The 19140-nt window shown below is 40.0% G+C and overlaps 1 long non-coding RNA gene across 2 annotated transcripts; it reads right to left on the reverse strand.

Moving 5' to 3' along the window:
* Positions 1-6618: 6618 nt before the first annotated feature.
* LOC133968863 (uncharacterized) lies at positions 6619-8656 on the reverse strand. 2 transcript variants are annotated; one of them, XR_009924146.1, is made up of 3 exons: positions 8592-8656; positions 7101-7248; positions 6619-6865 (listed from the first exon to the last, which is right to left on the reverse strand). It is a non-coding gene; the product is annotated as an uncharacterized LOC133968863 (long non-coding RNA). The 2 variants fall into 2 exon arrangements; XR_009924147.1 differs by lacking the exon at positions 8592-8656 and adding an exon at positions 7953-8016.
* Positions 8657-19140: the final 10484 nt, after the last annotated feature.

Below are 19140 nucleotides of genomic sequence, written 5' to 3' on the forward strand. Positions count from 1 at the left end.
GACTATTCTGGTAATGATAAAAAGCTCTTTTAGACAAGAATCGAGAAAATAAGATGATATCGTCATTTTGCTTTATCAACACATGCTTTATGAATACATGAATGAGTGAATGAATGGCTTTGAATTATGTAAAAAAGGGTTTGAATATCAGATTCACTCCCTGTACATGACTCTTTTTATTATATTTTCCATAAACCTGGAAATCCCTTCTTAAGTCATCGAGTTTAAAGTTAGTGTAAAGTTTTCATCATACTTGTGTTCAGTAATTTTTGGGCCTGGACAGAAGTCACAGCTTGATCATACAAAGGGTATCTCCTCCTCAAACACTATCCTTGTAAAAACCAGAGCAAATAAGTATCACTTGTTTTCTGGCTCGATTACAAATTCCTACTTACTTTGCAGTGAAAATTTCACAAGAAGGATGAAATGAAGAAGTTGGGTTTCTCCATAATATTGTAAGGTCTAGACCTCCCTACGTAAAGTGCTTTGAGATAATGCATGTTGTGATTTCGCAAACAGACAAATAAAACTGAATTGAATAATTTTGTTGCATTGTTTAAGAGCTGAGGATCACCACCTCAGCCTCTGTGGTGATCATTTATCACCAGGTAATTCTACAAACTTTCCCTTGATACAACTAGGATTCAATGATTTTATATTTTACACTGATGAATTGGTCTGAACGACGGCCTCCCTTCCCTTACTTCTTCTTTCCGTCCTGCCATCTGGTCCCAGAGTCGACAGACCATGCTCACCAATTAATGTCAGCAGTTGGCACATACCGAATGTTGGTGCCTTTATTGTGTCAGCGTATAACGTTAACAAATAAATAACAAATCTTGCAGTCCCATTGGAGTTTTGTTGTTAATAAGGTTGCAAGTGAGTGTTTTGATTGCACACATATTCTGTTTGGAAAAATAGACTGGCTGGTGTGAAAAGGTTTCAATTGATTGGTATGAACCAAACTACCAAACCCAGACTGCTTTATTAGAGGGTGGGTTCAGCAGACACGAAGCGTGAGGAATTAATCCATTTTCACAATTTTGAAATCTCTAAGATCAACACTGAAAAAGCAGGACCAGCCAATGAGAGAAAAGGCAAAGAGAGAGGGACTCCACTCAAACCAAGTGGTGTCCTGAATTTATAATTTATGTTTTATAAGCTATTTGGATGAAATGGCTGTTTCGTTATAGGGACCACACAAGCAGGCAAGCACGCACACATACACAAATATTTAGATGTGGACAGTTTTGGTCCTTGAAAGATGTGAAATATAAAAACAAGATAACTTTACTGTCTATTGTTTTTCCTTTGTCATTTTCAATCCATGTCAAACGGGACATTTCAGCATTGTTTTCTGTTATATTCAGAGTTGTGTTTGCTGATGATAGTACAGCCTGTCACAACAGGAGAAATCAGAAGAACAAAATTCAAAACTGATTTCGCCTGGTTTTGTTTATAGTATCCTGGTGTCTTTGTAAGAAGATGTGATAAGAATGGAGGTCAAGAGTAAGTTCAAAGATTCAGAAAGGAGAGAGGGCCTGGTTGTGAAAATAAATGAATTGTGTAATTATCATCAGCTGTGGCTCAGGGGATAGAGTAATCCAGTGATTTTCCACCTTTTTTGAGCCGTGGCACATTTTTTTACAATTACAAAATCCTGGGGCACACCACCAACCAAAATTACACTCTATGGCCTAACACAGTACATGTAATACATATAGTTACTAATATAGTTTCTAAATGTATTAAAAAGCACTATTTTAAATTATTTCAGCCCTTTATTACTCTTATCTTTTAATGAGCACAAATTTAATCAGATTTATGAAACAATCTTTGATTTAAATAAACTTTATTTAACGGAGACATATTATGCCCAATTTTATCACAGTTGATATGGTTCCTTGGGGTCTTAATGAAATGACTGTAATATATTTTGATCAAAATACCCTGTCTAAAACAGCCCTCCTCAGATTGACCTGTTTTGAGTGCCAACAGTTACTCCCGCCTTAAACCTGAAAGTCGTCCTCATTCCGCATGCTGAAGTGTCCTTGGGCAAGACACGGAACGCCAAAATTGCGCATAGACAACTATACTCTAAAGCGCATTAAATGGTCTTCAAAACTAGACAAGCCGATATAAATACAAACCATTTACCTATACCAGGGTTGTCCAAACTTTTTATCCTGAGGGCCATATATAGAAAAAATACGAAGGTGTGGGCCACTCACGCCGCCACGCCCCCCTGCCCTGGAGCGGACTGTTGACGGCGGGGGGGACGGCGTTCTGAGGGACAGCTACAATACAGTGGGCCATAGTCCATCATATTACATTTCATTTAGCTGATGCTTTAATCCAATAAGTGCATTCAAGGGTACAAACCCAGAACAACAAGAATCAAGAAAGTACAATTTCTTCAAAACTTGAGCAAAACTACAAAGTGCAATAATTAAGTGCCATTTAAGTGCTACTAAATTGTTGGTAACACCCCCAAAAAATGTAAATGTTAATTTTTTTTTAAGTTATTATTATTATTATATATTTTTTTAAAATTATTTTTGAGGCGGGCAAATTTCAAAACGATTGCGGGCCGCAGATGGCCCGCGGGCCGTAGTTTGGACACCCCTGACCTATACAGACCAGTCATATATCTTTAACACAGCCAACACTCCAGTGTCACCTACTTGGATTGGTTGGCTGACATACTGAAGAACACAGTGATTTGACCATGTTGTGACATATGGAACACATGAACTTAATATGACACCACAGAGTAAACCCACCTTCCTGTCCAGAAATGAACAGAGAGAGCAGGCATCGACTCAGTCTACAACCAAGTGAGGGTGGTGGTGCTTGAAAGGATCGTCATAATTCTGCCTTTATGGCTAAAATGGACTAAAAAAAACACACTGGCCAAATACAAGACCACATTATCATTGTATATATTAAAATTTGAAAATTGTGGGAACAAGTATTTATTTGGATGGAGACTATGGCAGAGTCGGCGTCAGAACCAATCTAATGGGGGGGTGGAGGCTCACAGCGGAGAGGCATAAATTCCCATTCAATTCAACCCAGTCTCATCAGAAAACGATCAGTGGCAACGTTGGTCCACTTGGAACGACGTTACCATCTCACATTCTGGCCTCTCAGAGTGTGAGATGGTAACATTTTGTCAGCCCATTGTTTTGCATTGGCGTGTTCTCACGTCACGTGACTCACAAGCTCCCGTCTGCGGAGAGGAAAGCATGGCGGATATTCCTTGTTTTCTCAGATAAAAATATAATATTGTAACTTAGTTTGGGCATAAAAATACATTCTGACACCATTTCTAGCGAGAAATGTGCTCTTTGCTTCCACAGTCTTCAGCCAGTTCGTGCTTATGATAAATATTTTAATAGTTATCACGAATGTTTTTATCGTTGCTATGAGGGTTGCTATGACGCTGCCATGCCAGCACGGCGCAGCGTGCTGTTAAAATCACCGTCCCTGCGTGGTGTCCTTCAGTGATCGTGAATGTTATTCACGTTATATAATATTAATCTTTGAGGCTAGATTACACCTCTAATGCGAAGGATCCTGCGAGACCGTTCATCCCGAAGGGGGACCGACTGCGCCACGGACCGACTGGGTGAGCGGAACTGGCGTGTGGCTTTTAGTAAACATCCGGACCTTTAACTCTGGGCTGCGTAGTTACCACCGAGCGCTTGGAAGACAAACAATGTCATCTTCCGTCTGTCAGGTGAGTAGTTTATTGTTTTTAAAGATCGTTACGATCTAGGTTTACAGTCCGAGTGCTGAGACAGCGGATGCGGAGTCCATTGATACACACAATACTAATCTTCAGCTAATACGCCATTGTTAGCCACATGCTACAGCCCACCGTAGCCTGTGCTACCTGGGAGGTTAATACATGGTTGTTGAAACCAGTTCAAGACGCTTAGCTCATCATTGAGGGACGCTACAATATAAATATAAACATGAATTTGATTTATGAATGCTTTAGATTAATAAGGAGTGTATTTCTCTACCATTACTCCAAAATATCAGATCAATTTGGTTTAATGTATAGTATGCAATATGACAATAATGTTTCCATGTTATGGAGTTGCAATTCATTTTATAAAACAATTCCTATGTTCTGTTTTTTAATCAAGGAGGATCCAAGTGAAGGTACAGGAGTTTCATTAACGTCAATAACTTGGACCGAACACTTTGTTTTGCTTGATGAAGAGCAGGAAGGGCAACCTGGAGAGAAAGAGAAGCCGCGTTGAGCCCACTACCATCATCCACGTACCACGAGGAAGATGAGGGAGAGAAATGATCCTACCATTAAAGAGGTACTTTTAAGTTACATACCAGAAACACCATTTTATATAATATGCCAAATATACATTTTTATAAAATCCCCAAAGTACGCTTGCTGACATACAAGTTAATATCACACTGAAAGAATTTTGATCAATCATGCTTCCCTGCTGTGATTGTTTAACTGGGAAAACAACTTTTTCCACAGGAAGGCAAGTCAATTTAAGGAATACATGTTAATTTATTCTGATTATTTCTGTCTACATGTGTGAATTTGCCTTCATTAGTTTCAGAAAAGAGCGATGATGTATCGGTCAGTGGGCGGCAGCACGAGACTCCGCAAACTAGTCTGTCAGCAAAGTAGACGAAGGCATCGAGGTTGCGGCCTGCCATCATTGTTATTTTGCTTAAGGGACTGAATATGTATCATGTAGAAATATTAGCATTTCCCTTATATCTACCAAAACTGCTTGTTTCACAGACTGCAGTTTTGTTTTGGTCCGATGTGGTGTGCAAATACAACCGTATCTGCAATAGGTTGTTGGGCATTAACATTTGTAACTCTAATTTTGTTTTGACAGACTGTGAAAAGAGCATTGAGAACAACATCACCACTCTACAGGAAGACACAGTCCAGTAATGGGTGTCAGAAGTTCAGTAGTGAACGACAGGTACTGTGGAAAAATGTGTGTCATTGTTGTACAATGTCCTTTGACTCTGTTTACACAAGGTTAACACAAAAAGGTTTGATTGTAAACTGATATTGGTATGAATTCATGTTATTCTCCTCTTCACAAGAAACAAACAATCCAAATTACCTGCAGAACGACCTTGATGGAGGCTTCAGCTGCATCGTCAGACTGGCGAGACAGCAAGATGCCAACTTTAATGCCAATTTATTTGTGTAACATTCTGTGACCAAATGTATAGATTACTTTTTGTTGATTGTAAAAAAAGAGAACCCATTTATTTAAAAAAAACTACACTAGAATTACCGCACTGCGTTGTATGACTCCGCTAACCAGCGCAGTGTCCGTCTACATATTTCTACATATTTTCTCTCGTATAAATGACACTGTGTCTCTTGACAACTGAAACCATAAGATGAGGTCAGTGTGGCCTTGACCTTTTGACTTTAACACAAATACACAGTTAGACAATCCGAAAACATACAGTTATGCCAAAATATCTTTGGTTTCACATACTAGATGGCATAAGTAGAGACATCAACTCAGGAAAAATATTTCTGTAGAAAAGAAAGCCCTGTATGTGTGTATGTATACATCAATCATGCTTCCCTGGAAGCATACGTGTGTATGTATACATGTATGTAACGCACTATTGAGACGTTTTGTTTTTGATCATATATTCTCAGGAAGGACTGATGCATGTACTGAGACGGGACGTGAGGGCCTACTCTGCGTGCTCAGAGTTCAAGCCCAGCAGGCTGCAGCGGGCCTGACATATTCCGGAACAGCAGCACAGTTTTTGGATGACTCCTCTGAAGATGAAAACATGGCGAGGTACTTCTCCACTGATGAAGAACAGTGAGGGCTGTGATTAGCTACACTCTCTTGCTACTCCCTGGCAGCCTTAGGAAGGCATTAGCTTGCTGTTGGGTAGCTGTTAGCTTCAGCATTTTTAGTTTTTAGCGGCCTGTCTGACGTTTATGTTTAAAAAAAAAAATCTGAGGGGACCATCTTCATAATGCGCTCAAGAGAAACCTAATGTGACGATATAGTTGATTTCTGATAGATAACCCCTGCCTTATTCATTGTAGTATTAATGTGTTTGAATAAGTCAGGCTGCTGATTACCAGCTACTGATTTGATTCAAACATCTATTGCTAACCTCTGTGTTCATTTCTTTAATGTTAAGAATGTTTCTCATAAGACCTTATCAGATGCATTGTGAAACATCTGGGTCACCTAAATTTAGTGTAAACAAGAGTGAACTCTTGACTAATGACGGTATGTATTTTGAACTGATACACAAACTTGATGTTACACATCTTAAACACTATGATATGGGTGTCCCTAGACAACAAGACCTGTGTGCTTTCCTGTGACTATAAATGACTGGAACCTCAGATAAAGAAACTTATTTTCTGACTTCAATTACTGAGGCATTCTCTACAGAATGTAATGTGCCCATTCTACTTCAGATCCATTGAATCATTGTGTGTTTATTTTGCTTAAAGCAGAGCATTCACTGCTTTAATGTAATCAGCATCTTATCTGACAATATCATGGTGTAGAAGTGCAAGGAAATACCAATATGTTATGATCAATGTCATTTATTGTTCACAAACATTACATTAAGGCATCTGCTGGAAATGTTATGATCAACAATTCTCATGCAAATAAGACTTTAAAAAACGCCACAAATAGTGTTTTGGAGAGGGGGGTTTCAGAGGGAGGGGGCAGCTCTGGAGAAAGGTCTGTCACTCCAGGTCTGCTGCTTGGTGTGATGGAGACATGAGGTTAGCATCAGGAGCGGAGGCTGCAGAAGGGACCGTGGAGCTGAGGCACACCTGTACTGCTTCTCTTGAGAAGAACTAAAGGACACACAAACATACCATAGTGTTAAATTATGAAGATGGTCCCCTCAGATTTTTTTTTTTAAACATAAACGTCAGACAGGCCGCTAAAAACTAAAAATGCTGAAGCTAACAGCTACGCAACAGCAAGCTAATGCCTTCCTAAGGCTGCCAGGGAGTAGCAAGAGTAGCCTTGTAGCAAGAGAGTGTAGCTAATCACAGCCCTCACTGTTCTTCATCAGTGGAGAAGTACCTCGCCATGTTTTCATCTTCAGAGGAGTCATCCAAAAACTGTGCTGCTGTTCCGGAATATGTCAGGCCCGCTGCAGCCTGCTGGGCTTGAACTCTGAGCACGCAGAGTAGGCCCTCACGTCCCGTCTCAGTACATGCATCAGTCCTTCCTGAGAATATATGATCAAAAACAAAACGTCTCAATAGTGCGTTACATACATGTATACATACACACGTATGCTTCCAGGGAAGCATGATTGATGTATACATACACACATACAGGGCTTTCTTTTCTACAGAAATATTTTTCCTGAGTTGATGTCTCTACTTATGCCATCTAGTATGTGAAACCAAAGATATTTTGGCATAACTGTATGTTTTCGGATTGTCTAACTGTGTATTTGTGTTAAAGTCAAAAGGTCAAGGCCACACTGACCTCATCTTATGGTTTCAGTTGTCAAGAGACACAGTGTCATTTATACGAGAGAAAATATGTAGAAATATGTAGACGGACAATGCGCTGGTTAGCGGAGTCATACAACGCAGTGCGGTAATTCTAGTGTAGTTTTTTTTAAATAAATGGGTTCTCTTTTTTTACAATCAACAAAAAGTAATCTATACATTTGGTCACAGAATGTTACACAAATAAATTGGCATTAAAGTTGGCATCTTGCTGTCTCGCCAGTCTGACGATGCAGCTGAAGCCTCCATCAAGGTCGTTCTGCAGGTAATTTGGATTGTTTGTTTCTTGTGAAGAGGAGAATAACATGAATTCATACCAATATCAGTTTACAATCAAACCTTTTTGTGTTAACCTTGTGTAAACAGAGTCAAAGGACATTGTACAACAATGACACACATTTTTCCACAGTACCTGTCGTTCACTACTGAACTTCTGACACCCATTACTGGACTGTGTCTTCCTGTAGAGTGGTGATGTTGTTCTCAATGCTCTTTTCACAGTCTGTCAAAACAAAATTAGAGTTACAAATGTTAATGCCCAACAACCTATTGCAGATACGGTTGTATTTGCACACCACATCGGACCAAAACAAAACTGCAGTCTGTGAAACAAGCAGTTTTGGTAGATATAAGGGAAATGCTAATATTTCTACATGATACATATTCAGTCCCTTAAGCAAAATAACAATGATGGCAGGCCGCAACCTCGATGCCTTCGTCTACTTTGCTGACAGACTAGTTTGCGGAGTCTCGTGCTGCCGCCCACTGACCGATACATCATCGCTCTTTTCTGAAACTAATGAAGGCAAATTCACACATGTAGACAGAAATAATCAGAATAAATTAACATGTATTCCTTAAATTGACTTGCCTTCCTGTGGAAAAAGTTGTTTTCCCAGTTAAACAATCACAGCAGGGAAGCATGATTGATCAAAATTCTTTCAGTGTGATATTAACTTGTATGTCAGCAAGCGTACTTTGGGGATTTTATAAAAATGTATATTTGGCATATTATATAAAATGGTGTTTCTGGTATGTAACTTAAAAGTACCTCTTTAATGGTAGGATCATTTCTCTCCCTCATCTTCCTCGTGGTACGTGGATGATGGTAGTGGGCTCAACGCGGCTTCTCTTTCTCTCCAGGTTGCCCTTCCTGCTCTTCATCAAGCAAAACAAAGTGTTCGGTCCAAGTTATTGACGTTAATGAAACTCCTGTACCTTCACTTGGATCCTCCTTGATTAAAAAACAGAACATAGGAATTGTTTTATAAAATGAATTGCAACTCCATAACATGGAAACATTATTGTCATATTGCATACTATACATTAAACCAAATTGATCTGATATTTTGGAGTAATGGTAGAGAAATACACTCCTTATTAATCTAAAGCATTCATAAATCAAATTCATGTTTATATTTATATTGTAGCGTCCCTCAATGATGAGCTAAGCGTCTTGAACTGGTTTCAACAACCATGTATTAACCTCCCAGGTAGCACAGGCTACGGTGGGCTGTAGCATGTGGCTAACAATGGCGTATTAGCTGAAGATTAGTATTGTGTGTATCAACGGACTCCGCATCCGCTGTCTCAGCACTCGGACTGTAAACCTAGATCGTAACGATCTTTGAAAACAATAAACTACTCACCTGACAGAAGGAAGATGACATCGTTTGTCTTCCAAGCGCTCGATGGTAACTACGCAGCCCAGAGTTAAAGGTCCGGATGTTTACTAAAAGCCACACGTCAGTTCCGCTCACCCAGTCGGTCCGTGGCGCAGTCGGTCCCCCTTCGGGATGAACGGTCTCGCAGGATCCTTCGCATTAGAGGTGTAATCTAGCCTCAAATATTAATATTATATAACGTGAATAACATTCACGATCACTGAAGGACACCACGCAGGGACGGTGATTTTAACAGCACGCTGCGCCGTGCTGGCATGGCAGCGTCATAGCAACCCTCATAGCAACGATAAAAAGATTCGTGATAACTATTCAAATATTTATCATAAGCACGAACTGGCTGAAGACTGTGGAAGCAAAGAGCACATTTCTCGCTAGAAATGGTGTCAGAATGTATTTTTATGCCCAAACTAAGTTACAAAAGTATATTTTTATCTGAGAAAACAAGGCATATCCGCCATGTTTTCCTCTCCGCAGACGGGAGCTTGTGAGTCACGTGACGTGAGAACACGCCAATGCAAAACAATGGGCTGACAAAATGTTACCATCTCACACTCTGAGAGGCCAGAATGTGAGATGGTAACGTCGTTCCAAGTGGACCAACGTTGCCACTGAACGTTTTCTGATGAGACTGGGTTGTTCAATTGACAGTGACATAAAACAAATTTTCCGCAGACCAACACACAAAACACACTAACCTCCAATCTCAAAACATGAGTGCACGTAAGACAGTCTCTCTCTCTCTCTCTCACACACACACACACACACACACACACACGCATCGGCGAAACCACACACTGAGTAGCCTACTGTGCACCGTGCGCATCGCCGAAACCACAAGTGACAAGCCTACGAATAATTAAGTAGGTAATGTTACAGTACAACTATCACCATTGCATCAATAAATATATGATCACAGTCAATGCAGCCATGTTTCTAATAGCGCCTACACAAACACGCCCGCCCCGATCTCAAAACAAAACGTGCTCACACGCAAGTTTTCAATTCAATTCAAAGAAGCTTTATTAACATGAATGTTTTTTAACACTATTGCCAAAGCTGATTCAACACATACATATTACATAAACATGCAGAAGGACAAAATAAAATGAACAGAGTTGATTAAAAATAAAAGAGAATCAACATTCAAAAAATAACAACAAACATAGAGTTAGTTTGGCATTCTGTGGCCTTACTGGCTGTCCCTCAGGTTGTAACAAATCGCCCTGTTTAGACCCAAGGGGAGAGTTACTACGCATTAAATTTTAAGGACAGGGGCGGACCGGACCCGCTGTGTTCGTTGCACGCTGCCTGAACAAGTTAACATAAACGAAAAATCACTAATTGGACGGATAACCTTGTTATCGGTCTTACCAAACATTAACTAAATATATATATAAACGAAAAACACTCAAACAGGTTGCTTATAATATACTGTATTTACACAAAACACCAATCAAACCCCCGCGCTCGTGCCCGCAAACATTGGCGGACCCGTGAACACAAACTAGCTATTTACACACACTCAAACATCAATATTTTATCAATACCATCAGAAGAGTTGAAGGCGGCGAGTGTTGGCACTGAACCTCCTCAAGACAGTGTCTTTCCACTCAGTTGTACATTTTCTCGTAAGGTCTTTTTCAAACGCCAGCTGAACCAACTGGGCCTTTCGTTTGTGCAGCATTGTGCGTCTGTGGTCCGAAAAAACGTTTCGTAGAGTCGAGAATGAGTTCTCGCACATTGCTGTGGAGGCACCGAAAGTTAATGCGTGCTTGAAAGCAGTCAGTACACTGGGCATTGCCACGAGAGTTGTGTGGTACTGTGAGAGAATGTACTTTGTGGTCCAAATCCCCTCCTCGATTGGCTGTGATTCTTTTTGCGTCCCGAAAAACTGTTTTGCAACTTCATACTCTGCCTCAATTATAGGCGATTGTGACAGGTCCATGATATGCTTAACAGCTGTAGCATCTAGAAATGTATTGCTGTTTGGATCGAGTGCAGCAAGTGACCTAGCCAGTTGAGTGTTGCGTTCACTAAATCTCTGATCCATTTCTCCAACAACTGAAACGACAATGCTGTAGTACAGTCTCTTGAGTTCTGTTTTCCTGTCATCATTCCTCTGTCCTGTAGTTCCCTCAACCACATACCCTTCCATATTCGTGTTGGTTGTGCATTTCCGTTTGAGGGTTTCAGTTTGTATCAGCGATGCCCTGGCAGCCTTGGCCATGTCCCACACCTTGTCAAACTCCTTATCATAACGTAGTTTCCGTACACATTCTTTTGAACTAGCCACAACACTCAAACCTGTCAATAAGTCAACATCCTCGCTTTGTAGAATTTTGTTTGCTGGGTCAAGCAGGGCAAGCACTCTGTGCACTACGTTTGCAATGAATGGAAAGTTGGGCTCAGTCATCTCTCGCAGCAGGCCCACAGCCTCCATTCGTAGCTGTGCACCATGAACCCGCACAGCGTCGATCTCAGTCAGAAGAGATGTGATGTCGTCAAAGGATTTAGAATTACAGAATTACAGACACGGTGGCAAGGTGCCCTGTCCACCTCTGTTCTAGAAGGCGTTTAAGACGCTCACCCTTGTAGTGCACAGCAATTGTGGGCTTCTTGCAGAATTTGTACAACGTGTTACACACATTAAAAAAGTCCACTACAGCTGCCTCAGCTGACATCGCTTGTTCTACGACCAAATGTAGCTGATGGTTCAGACAGTGGACATAAGGTATCTCACGGTCCAGTTTCTGTTGCAGTAGCTTCTGCATGCCACCGTGCTTCCCTGACATCAATGAAGCCCCATCATACACCTGGCTGAGAATCTTTGATGAGTCCAAACCAACATTGTTTAGCTCAGCTAAGACTGTGTCTGTCAATGTTCGTGCATCACCTGCGTCAGCAGTCGCGATGGTTACCAGGCGCTCTGTCACTTCAAATGACTTGTTTACAAAGCGAATGACAACAGATATATTTTCGCATCCCGTGGGGTCTCGTGTTCCGTCCACTTTCAATGTGTAATGTGAGTCGCATACTTCTTCCACTATAGCCTCAGTCACCACACTGCTAAATGTATTTATAAGTTCATTCTGCATGTCGTGACAAGTGTATGTGGCGTTTCGAGGGATCGTTTTCACTATGTCAGCCAATTCTGGGTCCTTTTTAATTGTGTAGTCCAATAAGGACAGGAAAAGACCACTTCCCCCCTCAGACATGTCACCAAAAGCATCTAGCTTCCCTCGTAAAGGCAACTGGTTTTCTACCAGAAACCCGACAACATCCACGAGAGATGAGACGTAGTACCTGTTCTTTCGTAGCTGGTCTGTGTTGATAAGTGTCGAAATCTCCTTTCCGGTATTGATACGTCTCTGTCGCTCCTTCCACATGGTGTAGCTAGAGAGATGTTCCTTTGACGTTTCATGTTTATGAAAACCCCTGTCTCTCTCCGTGGCATTTTTCCAGTTACGGTATCCAACGCTCACAAAAACATCCAGTTTCAGGGTGGAGGTAGTGATAAAATTCCGACAGCAAAAACAAAATGCTGCATCAGCCTTTGCACTGTACTCCAGCCAGTCTCTGTTGTGAAACCAAGTGGCTACAAATGAGCGTTTCCTACCGCAAAAAATGCTGGCAGGGTATGACCGCAAAACAATTTGTTTGGGTTTTTCAGTCCCGAGTTCGTCTGATGTTATGCCAGGTTGTGGATGGCTAACCACGTTAGCTTCTGTTAGCCTGCTTTCGCTGCTAAAATTACCAGGAGGAACAGGTGCACCGGCTTCTTGGCTCCTCGCCGAAAGCTCTTCAGAGTTGTTTGGATTTATTTATCCGACATTAGATGTTGGATGAGGCCGTGAAGAAGGTGCCCCACCATGCAACCATTTTCTTATGTCGATTTTGTGTTTAACGTCCCTGACCCAACTTCCGCTCTGACTACAGCTGTCAACTCAACTGTGACGCAATTGTAATAAAAAATTCGAACACACCAATCAACAATCACACACACACACACACACACACTTCTTTTAGGATTATTTTTGTTTGATTTTGTTTAATAATAGCCTATATAGCCTATTTATAAAGGAAAACGTCTGACTTTTACTATAATAAAAATAATTAATTAATACAACACAGGGCATGACTTGGGGGGGCACAGTAAGGCTGTTGGGGGGGCGTGGCCCGCGAATGCCCCCCCATAACGCCGACACTGGACTATGGGCGTGTCTCTTTAATGCAGAGAAGCAAAGTGTGGACCAAATCATTTGGCAAGTAGCCAAAAGCTATGTCTGTCACAGATGATGAGAAGGTCAAAAAGAACAATGCTAACTGTCAGAGACAATCATTTTGACCGCTTCCAGTAGCCTTAGAGAGAACAGAGAGTGGGGAGGAGGGAGGTGTTACAAATAAATAGGCCTCACAAATGTTCAAATTTACATTCTACACTGCATTAACCCAGGATTACATATCATAGTTTTAGAAGAGGAAAATCTCAAAGGGCTAGAACCCTTTTTTTATTAGAACAACTTTGGGAACTTTCCTAGAAGGACTAATGTGAAAATGTTTGTATTTTCGGGAAGTGTATTTCCCAACACTAGAGCTAAAACACAGACACTGTATTTCACTGAATATGATTTGTGCCCTCTGCATTTCTTCATCTTTATCTATTAGTTGAAGTATATGGAATCAAGTGAGGCAACAGAAACGTTTTGATGATTTTGAGTACCTGCTTCCACAAGACTTCTCTGCAGTGGATGAATTTGACCTGTATCTAGCTAAGAGGCTGTTGATAAAGTCATTCGTTTTGCAGCCATTTAATCATAAGTACTGCACACAGTGGGACCAGAGTGAATTTGAGTCAGGGGTTCACCTGTGACCAAAATTCACAAAAAGTTTACCTACAAGGAAGCCTTTCATGTCCATAGTTTTATAGTTGAGGTTTTATTTTATAGTTCATATTCTGCTCTACGTGATGGCAGCAGGATGGAATAGCAATCTCATAAAAAGGTCTGCTTTTGATCATTTAGAGTAAGAAAATGACTATCATGAATCTGATCTCTATAAAGCCAATGACCAATGTGTCCATTTGACAATGACAGGTTAAGTCATAATCAGATATTTAGCAACCTATTAAGAATTCCCCCTCGAGAATCACACAAATTAAAATGACTTGAACAAGTTTTGTGACTGTAGAATTAGTCAAAGTTGATCCTGAGATACACAGCGCAGACATACAAAATGTACAACAACCTGCAACCACAAATCAAGTTAACACATCGCATGAAACGCAAAGCAGCTAAATCCAAAGGGGCACGAGGCATTTCCAAGCCTCTTCCATAATGGCTGTTCACCTATTTAGAGCACAGTGAGGTCCACACATGCATAGTATCAAGGCTACAAGCTTTTCCCCAGTCACAATATGATGTATTGCTACAATTTAACTCTGAGATGTGATGCAATAGCCATGACCAGCACACCTGAAGCCTTAACATCCCAGAAATACAGCTTGCACAAGAAATTAGACTTCTTTTGAGCCTCTAGCTCTAGGTGCATGACGGCCAATAAATAACGAATGAGTAGATAAATGGGTAATATGTACTCAGGACTGTTTTACTCTGATGCTTTACCTGAACAAGAGCCCCTGCTTTATATATATACATAAATACATATATATATATACGTATAGTGTTGGGAGGTTTTCTATAACGATATATCTAATTTATAATGCATTACAATCAATTAGTCGCAGTGAATTTGAATACTTTAGATTACTTTAACATTCTCTTACATTGATATTGCATGTAGCACAATGAATGAACATGTCAAATCTACTGCCTCACATAGACTGAGCCCAGGAGTCAATCTGATGGAGATTGTAGTATATTCTGCTACTTTTAACCTTAGTATGAACCAGAATCACATGTTTAAGCATGCCGCCGCCATCTTTGGACTCGCAGTAGTTCTTCTATGCATTTCTTGTTAGTTCTCTCCCCTAGGGTATGATCTGTGACCCCTTAATGGATGAGTGTAGAAAATGGGTTTTCGTCTATTAAGCATGAGGCATGTTGTTATGAATTCATCCTTACATTTACATGTTATGCGTTCAAACACATGCAGTCATGCACCTCTCAACCATGGGATGTGGGACGTTGCCATGGGCGTAGGCAACCCCTATATATATTGTATGTTTGTTTCACTATTGGCGTGTGAATGTCTCCGGATTTCTAGAGTGCGTCCTGACCTGTGAAGACTTCTGTGTAATAAACTTTAACTATACAAGCAAGTTCTGGGTCTGCGGAGATTTCTTCCTTCAGCATCAACTTCACCATCATCGACCTCTCGGCTGCCCAAGATATACGATAAGATGTTTATAAGGCAAGTAGGATGAAGACCCAATGTTCCCTTGACCTTATATTCTTCACATCTTTATGTAAGTAAGTGTGTCTGAATTTACAGTTCCATAGAAGAGTTTGTTTTGACTTGGTTGCCCTGCAACTAATCCTCTTAAAAACGAAAATAGCACCAGAAAAATAAGTTTTTACATTCTCTGTGTTCCTTCAGCCTCGAAGTGGTGAGAAAGATATAAAAATGCTGAAGTGCTAAGGTGCTGCACAGATTATGTAAACTAGCTCATACACTAAAAGGTTATAGATTTCAAATGGTTATGAAAAAGTTCCCAGGCATTGATGTCAGTAGATATTGGTCAAACTAACTGGCAAAAATTATAGTACACATCACGCATGGTGTCCATTCTGTAGATTTTTTGTTAGATTTCTGTTTAAAACTAGCTACAATGCTGATAATGCTATCAAAGTGCCAAGATAACTATCTTTACGTAATGTATTCATTTTAAGAATGTAACTGTATTATATGCCATATTCTCACCCAACACAAAGCTTATTTTTGCATTCTGTTACTTCAATTTGAGCACGTGAAGCGAATATCACATGTTGTGTTGCCCCCTTTCCATTGACTTTGTATATAAATCTTCAACCATTAGAACCTCCCTCCAAAGTCTCACCGCCAATAACTCACACATCCCTTTGAAAGTGTCTCCAAAAGGACCAGGCAGAATGTACCCACTCTCCAAAAATGTCTTCACTCCAGTGGTCTAATTGGATGGTCCTCACAATGAGCACCCATGCAAGTACACACAGACACACAGACACAGACACACACACACACACACACACACACACACACACACACACACACACACACACACACACACACACACACACACACACATAGTTTAACTGAAGTACCCCAGAGTGATTTTGTCTTAACTCCTCTTTTTATCTTTTTTTGTGAGGTGGTAAATTAATTCTGGCTACATGGCACCCAAGTTTAATGTGACACTTACTGCCAGGCTCATCACACATGCACACATACACGCACACAAACAAACACACACACACAAACACATATACAGACATGACAGACATTGAAAAAGTGCATTCATACAGAAATACACTTGCATATCGATGCTGACATTTATGCACACCCATACACTCACACACAGGGTACACTTTAATTGCTACTGTGTGCATTTCCAAGCTAACACAGATCACAACATTTGCTATGTGGCGAATTTCCTATACGTCGTGTTTTCAAACACTTTCTCTCTGCCTGGTGCTCTGACTTCTCTCTGAGGTCCGTCAGACTCCTGACAATTGATTTGACATTAAATACAGACTGGATGTACCCCATTAGTTACACTAACCCTAACCCTACATTAATAAGAAGGAACATGTCAATGGGTGTTCTAAACATGAGGAGAGATTACAGCCAGCAAAAACAGTGTCTTTGTCATGAGACACATTTAAAAAAGGATAAACCTATTTCAGAACAGTTTTAACTTCACATCATATGGTTAATGCCATTGACAAAATCATACATTATGTATAAAAAAATGCAATGTTTACAATAAAATTCCAATCCTTTTTCATGTGATAAAAACAACACACAGTAACCACAGAAAAGTACTGTGGGGATGCAGTGAAATGTATCAACATGTGTAGGTGAATAAACTTAAGGATAATGTGAAAGTCAGATAATTAGAGAATTTCATTAAATGCTAAAAGAAAAGAAGAAGCTTGTTATAAGCAGGTACCGCCACTGCCCAGAATGTCTCTTGTTCAGAGGTAAATCAGCTACTTGACCTGTGCACTGCCATTAATAAGAAGCATCACCCGCAAGTTTGGTTTATTTCAGTATGTGACCTTGTGTTAACAGATCTTGGAAGAAACATATCTACGGCCTGAGTTCATCTACAGTTTCACTGAGACAGACCCTAACCCATATATATGACAAAACATAAAATGAAATCAAGCCTGGACATGTCATTAAACATGTATTTCTTTCCTGCTCGCTGCAGTCTCCAAGTTTATATCTTCACATATTTAACAATTTAACAATGTAATGATATACACGATTAACAATGCCAGCATGTCATTTACAATTCAGGTTAACTCAGCAGTGAAAGGAAAGCCGGGCTGCTGTTTTGTATACCTCAAACCTTTTGTGATTTATTTTGTGTATTGCCCTCATTTTGTCACATAATCTTTTTCTATTGAAAAATTTAGAGACATCAGATTTGATGCAAGTCTGGGAAATCTCTTCCTCATCTACAATAATCTGTCAATTGTGACAAGAGAGAACATGACTGTTTAGAAGAAGAATACATCTAAACGTGAAATCCTTGGTCACAAATTATTGGTCAGATTTCTTAGTAATTGTATATGGTTAATTTAGAGATTTTTAAATAACGAAAGCCAAATGACTAAATCTAGTTGTTTTTTGTCAAAAGTTTGGATGGTTAAATTAAAACCATGTGACAAAAGTACCTTTATTCCAAAGATGAAACTGTATATCATTTTTTTCAAGGAAGTTTGATCAGTATGTTTAAAAGTTGCTTTATTGATCTGTATATTAAGTGTTATTTTAGGTTATTGAGCATGTAAATCAAAATGGTGGTCAAATGAAAGTTTCAACACAAAATCCTTGGATTTAATTGCAACAATTTAGGACAATTGTTAACAGGTCCACCAAGTTCTTGTGTTAAATGTACCAGATCTTTTGCGATGCAGCAAGTCTTCCTTTTTTATTCGTTACAATAACAAAGAATCGTTCAGTTGGTTGAGATGATTTCCTTTGTCTGAGTGTAGTTCAGTCAATTAAAAAAACTATACTATCAACAACTTATCTTGTCAGAAAACAAAAGCACTCAAGTTAAGCAAAACCTATAAAGCTCCCTTATAGTTTGCTGTTGAGTGTATTATGTCATGAGTCAACCTTTAGTTCCCTAGTATATGATAAATTGACACAGACCCACCTGGAAAAAGGCTTTTATTTATTTAGCCATCTCCTGGGCAGCTCTTTAAACTCAACCGTGCCTCACTATGCCAGACCACTTCTCAACAGCTCAGGTTTCGTTATGAGCCTTTAGGCTGGAAAATCTCCCGATAATGGTTGACCCAGGAGATATTCATGGCACCAATCAGGAAACTATGGGTAATGTTTAGATTTCATGACCCCTCCAAACACATACACACACACACACACACACACACACACAAACACCACCGCCACTAAAACGTCCCTAACCCATTCCATCGCTGCTTTAATTGATACAGGGATTTTGGACACTGCTAGAGAAATTCGTAAAAATAAGAATGGGAGAGTTCTCATGGATTACTAAAAAGAAAACAGAGAACTGTCATTTATTGAACAAAAGACTTGCGTCTTTCTTGAGTCTAGGTGACACCTCACCTGTAGGTCTTAATCTGCCCTTGTAACCCTAAGACTGACAAAGATTGGATCTTTGTTGGTGCCACCAATGCACTCCGGTCTCAGGGCTCTATTTTAACGACGTAAGCACATAGTCTAAAGATTGAGGTCTGAAGCACAAAGCTTAAACAA

This window comes from Platichthys flesus, chromosome 14, assembly GCF_949316205.1.
Source record: "Platichthys flesus chromosome 14, fPlaFle2.1, whole genome shotgun sequence".
NCBI lineage: Eukaryota > Metazoa > Chordata > Actinopteri > Pleuronectiformes > Pleuronectidae > Platichthys > Platichthys flesus.